Source organism: Saccopteryx bilineata, chromosome 8, assembly GCF_036850765.1.
Source record: "Saccopteryx bilineata isolate mSacBil1 chromosome 8, mSacBil1_pri_phased_curated, whole genome shotgun sequence".
Lineage (NCBI taxonomy): Eukaryota > Metazoa > Chordata > Mammalia > Chiroptera > Emballonuridae > Saccopteryx > Saccopteryx bilineata.
Window position 1 is genome coordinate 14,681,221 of NC_089497.1, and position 5,758 is coordinate 14,686,978.

At 35.2% G+C, this 5,758-nt stretch overlaps 1 non-coding gene across 1 annotated transcript; it reads right to left on the reverse strand.

Annotated features, from left to right (window-relative positions):
- Nucleotides 1–1,074: 1,074 nt before the first annotated feature.
- On the reverse strand, nucleotides 1,075–1,237 carry LOC136312291 (U1 spliceosomal RNA). The gene has a single exon (XR_010726922.1). It is a non-coding gene; the product is annotated as a U1 spliceosomal RNA (small nuclear RNA).
- Between the last annotated feature and the right edge of the window lie 4,521 nt (nucleotides 1,238–5,758).

A 5,758-nucleotide genomic window follows, 5' to 3' on the forward strand; every position in this document is an offset into this window, starting at 1 on the left:
CATTGTTCTGAAGCACAGAGGTTGACAGTTCAATTCCTGGTCAGGCCACATACAGGAAGAGATCAATGCTTCTCTTCTCTCTCTCTCTCTTTCCCTTCCTCTCTCTCTTAAACATCAATAAATACAAATTTTAAAAATAAAATAAACAATAGTTTATTTTAATGCATGCTTAAATTTTCTCTGCTTTTGAACAATTTGAATAAACTCATTAAATAAGACTCATACTATGTCATTGTGATTTATTATTCCTGTTGGCAGATTATGGTTATAATTCTCATTCAGGTGGATTCATCATTAGAAGTCTTTTTTTTTTTACCCCTTCATTGTACTTTGTAGCATAAGTATACAGCAATCACTTTATTCACTTTGCTATTCATGGATACCAGTGTTGTTTTCAGTCATTATTAACCAAGCTTGCTCAGATGCACCTGTAAAACTGTTTCTATGTCATGCACAATGAAGGTGAAATTCTATATATTATATGTATATTTAACTTTATTTAGTAATAACACCAAATGAACTCAACTGCTCAATAGTAGATCTTAAAATCAGGAAAACTGGTTTTCCTGGCAAGTATGATGGTAGAGAGTTTATATAGATATATTCTGAAGCAATGGGGATGTTCTTTTGTCCTGTGTCCAGTATTATACGTGGGCAGGTAGCGCTGAAACTGGGTTTCTACTAGGAAGCCTCATAACATATGGAAGTTTTTCTATAGGTTTTATTTTCCCTGCCTATCTAGAATTCAAGTCACATTTCTATTGTATATATAACTGAGAACAAAATTGCTGTTCCATAGACTATATATGCTTTCCATTTTAGCAACTACATCCTAAATATTTTTTCCAAAGCCTTATACCAGTTTACATTCTTAGGAACAGTTTACTCCTAGCAACTCTTCTGTAACTTGGTAACACTGGAAATTGTCAGATGTCTTAACTTTTTGCCAGTCTGGTAGATGTGAAATGGTACCTTATTGTGGTTTTATTTTCCATTTCTAGATTGCTAATGAAAATTGACCCCATGAATAGCTCATTCTTGTGCCCATTTTTCTTTTGAGTTGTCTTTTTTCTTATGGGGAGTGCGCAAATATAGTCCCCCACTACCACAAATTATGCCGTCGAGCTTCCCACATTTGGGAAAATCACAGGGGTCAGCAAGTCCGAGTGTGATGGATAAGCCTCGCCCCGGGGAAACCACCTTTGTGATCATAGAATTTCCCTTGCCAGGTAAGTATGTTGAGTTGTCTTTTTATTATGACTTGTATGTATCATTTGTATTCCATGTACTGGTTAAAAAATATCTTCTAATATGTGGTTTATCTTTCTAATCCTTTCATTATGTTTTTTACAATTAAAAACATTTTAATTGTCAGATTTATCAAATTTTCTTATTTACATTTTGACATTTCATTTTAAGTAATGTTTACTATCTAAAATATGATGATACATTTCTGCATTTTCTTCCAAAAGATTTAAAATTTTTCCTTATACAGTAGTTAGGTCCTTTATCATATATAATTAATATTTTACCTTTTGGATATGGTATGTTAATAATCCTTAAAAGATCAAAAATTATATTTAAAGGAAGTTGAAATTTATTTCAATAAGGACCAAGGGGACAGCATTTAGAAAGTATTTTTAGAGCTATTATCTTAATGCCACAAAGCCTAGGAGAAAGACAGGATAGAAATTTATTTTTTAAATCTCCGATGGATAAACAATTTCTCCCATCAACCTTTATTGAAGTTTCTATGCTTTCGCCACTGATTAGTATTGCCAATTCTAGCAGGTGTCAGGATTTGATACATTTGAGGGTCCCTTCCTGGACTCTATTCAATGTCTGGTTATATTGTTTGATCCTAACGCTAATAACAAACAGCAGAACAGAGAGTCTTATTGTTGTCAAGCCCCTTTTTCTTGGTGGGAACTGAATTTCAATTTCCAGTGAATCCCAATGTTCATCATGTGATTCCGGTGAAAGCCTGTCACTGTTTTTGGAAAAGACAAGTCTTAAGGGAGAAACGTATATCATTTGTTAGGCTCTGCTATGACCTGAACGTCTGTGTCTGCTTCAAATTCATATGTTAAAATCTGAACCAACAGAGACTGTGGTATGAAGAGGTGGAGACTGTCAGAACGCAAGAACAGACATGGTCTGAAAGACAAAGCCATCATCAGAACCAGGCTAAGATATGACACAGATATTGAAATTTCCCAACAGGCAATTTAAACAAACTATGATTAATATGTTAACTGCCCTAATGGAAAAAGTAGGCAACATGAAATAATAGATGAGTAATGTTAGCAGAAAGGTGAAAACTTTATCCAAATAAATGGATGAAAAAAATACCTTGCAAATAGTAAGCTTGAGAAGGCTGGAGCCACTATTTTAATATTGGCTAAAAGTAGACACCAAGGATATTATCAGATATAAAATAAAATTCATAATGATTAAAGTGTGGATTCAAACACACCAACTCCTAAATGTGAACACAGCTAATAATAACAGGGTTTGGAAATACATGAAAAAAGTCAGAGTTCAAGAGAAAATAGACAATTTCACATTGTAGCTCAAAATATTAACACCACTCTTTCAACAGTTTATAGATTAATAGATCAATAATTAATAAAGATATAAATGATTTTGACAAAACTAATGATTATCTTGACCTAATTGATGTCTGTAAAGGACTACTCTCAATAAATATAAAACAAGTTCTGTTTAATTGCATATAGTATATTCACCAAAATGGATCATGTGTTGTAGTAAGTCTCAATAAAAGGATTGAAATAATTCAGAACATATCCTCTGGCCACAATAAAATTTAATTAAAAACAATTAACAATAACATACATAGTGAAATATGAAATTTTGGGAAGAAATAACACATTTCTATAGTTTGTAGATAAAAAATATTACAAGAAAATACAAACTAGTTTAAACTGAATGGAAACTATACATCAAAATTCATGAAATATAGCTTAAAATGGTTAATGGATAATTTATTTTAAATATTATATTAAAAATTATAAAGTATAAAATTATCTAAGTTACCACCCAAGAACCTAGAAAAAAAAAGAATCAAGTCAAACAAAATAAGAAAATGAAAGGGAATAAGAAAAGGCAGATATCAACAAAATAGAAAACAGACATCTTGAAAACCAACAAAGATAAAGTTGCTTCTTTAATGATCAATAAGATTGAACCCCCTAACTAGACTGATCAAGAAAATAATTGAGAGAAAACACAAATTAACAATATTAGAAGTAAAAGATTATCACTACAAATCTACACATATTAAAAGTATAAGAAAACATTATGAGCCACTGTGCCAATAAATATAAGTTAGATAACATGGACAAGTACCTTGGAAAAAAATCAATATACCAAAACAGACACCAGAAATAGAAAATTAGAATTAGCCTTATATTTATTAGAGTTAATTTATTATCAAAAACCCTTCCATAGAGAAAACTCCAGTCCCAAGTATTTCATTTATAAATTCTATATTTAAGGAAAAAATAACACTAACCTTACAAAAGCTCTTTCAGAATATAGAGAAAAAACACTATGGCTTGTTTCATAAAGTCAGCATACCCAACCCTCATACCAAAAGCTGACAATGTTTTTACAAATATTAAAAACAACTTTAATGACTATAGAAGTTAAAATACTAAAGTAATAGCAAATTAAATCTAGCATGATAAAAATATTTACCATGAATTACAAAGTGGAATTATCTCAGTAATGAAAAGTTTAAAAATCAATAAGTGTAATTCACTATATTGACAAAATAAAAAAGAAAAATAGTATCACTTGAAAGGATACAAAAGAGTACTTGAAATAATTCAATACCCATTCCTGATTTAAAAACAAAACAAACAAAAATGTCCAGCAAACTAATTCTTCAAGGTAATGATGATTATCTTATAAAACCTATAGCTGGTCCTGGCCAGCTGGCTCAGCGGTAGAGCGTTGGCCTGGCGTGTGGAAGTTCCGGGTTCGATTCCAGGCCAGGGCACACAGGAGAAGTGCCCATCTGCTTCTCCACCCTTCCCCTTCTCCTTCCTCTCTATCTCTCTCTTCCTCTCCCGCAGCCAAGGCTCCATTGGAGCAAAGTTGGCCCGGAAGCTGAGGACGGCTCCATGGCCTCTGCCTCAGGCACTAGACTGGCTCCAGTTGCAATGGAGCAATGCCTCAGATGGGCAGAGCATCACTCCCCTGGTGGACATGCCAGATGGATCCCAGTCAGACACAAGCAGGAGTCTGTCTGTCTGCCTCCCAGCTTCTCACTTTAGAAAAATACAATAAATAAATAAATAAATAAATAAATAAAACCTATAGCTAACATCATATGAAATGGTTAACTATGAACACTTTTACCCAAGGAGTCATAAAAAGTCCAAGCTAATCAATCTGACTTCTAGTCAACATGATCCTGGAGAGATCAGCCATTACAACAGGCAATACACAAGAAATATATAAATATCAGGAAAGAAAAAGTAAAACTATCTTCATTTACAGATGACATATTTGGTTATACATATACTAGAAAGCCCAGCGGTTATATGAAATGACCGCTGTTCTAGATATTATAAATTGTAATTAAAATGATTTGTGCAAAGGTGTCTGCTAATTCAAACTGAATTATCCAGGACAGGTGGCGAGGATGCCCCTTTGCTTACTGCTCCCATGGGGTTTTCCCCTTCTACTTGCTTAATTGCTTAAAGTAGAGTGCAATGAAGGAAACCACTGGCGGTACATTTCTTAAGAGCCACCGCTAGCTCATTAAATAAAGATGATTTAAATAAAAATGTTAATTCGCATGTCAAAGATCTCTTTGTACACAACATTTCTTGTGTAGATCTTTCCATCATTTTTAAGCTCACCTTGCAGAGGACCATCAATTATTTTTAATTTTACATCCGTTCTTTCACGAACTCTTTTTTTTTTTTTTTTTTTTTTTGTATTTTTCTGAAGCTGAAAACAGGGAGAGACAATCATACAGACTCCCACATGCGCCCAACCGGAATCCACCTAGCATGCCCACCAGGGGCAATGTTCTGCCCATCCGGGGCATCGCTCTGTTGTGACCAGAGTCACTCGAGCACCTGGGGCAGAGGCCAAGGAGCCATCCCCAGTGCCCAGGCCATCTTTGCTCCAATGCAGCCTCAGCTGCGGGAGGGGAAGAGAGAGACAGAGAGGAAGGAGAGGGGGAGGGGTGGAGAAGCAGATGGGCGCTTCTCCTGTGTGCCCTGGCCGGGAATCGAACCTGGGACTTCTGCACGCCAGGCCGACGCTCCACCACTGAGCCAACCAGCCAGGGCCCTTTCATGAACTCTTGAACAGGCAACATAAAGTTGACTGTGTCCAAATGCAGGCTCAGGTAAAAAAAAATGGCAACATGCTTAAGCATTTGGCCCTGAGACTTATTGATGGTCATAGCAAAGGCAAGTTTTACAGGAAATTGTTTACGTCTCAATTGAAAGGGCAACCCTGTTAGAGATGGAGCCAAATCAATTCTTGGAATGACATGTATTTTACCTTTAGAGGAGACAGTCAAAGACTTAGCTATTATGACATTATTTTTCAGTTGGAGAACCTCTAGTCTTGTACCATTGCAAAGACCCCTTCTGATGTTAAGATTTCTTAACAGCATAATAATTGCTCCAATCTTTAACCTCAATTTGTGAGGCGGCATGCCAGAAGGCGGGACTATTTGAATGCCTTGGCAACTTCACTCCATTGGCTAGTA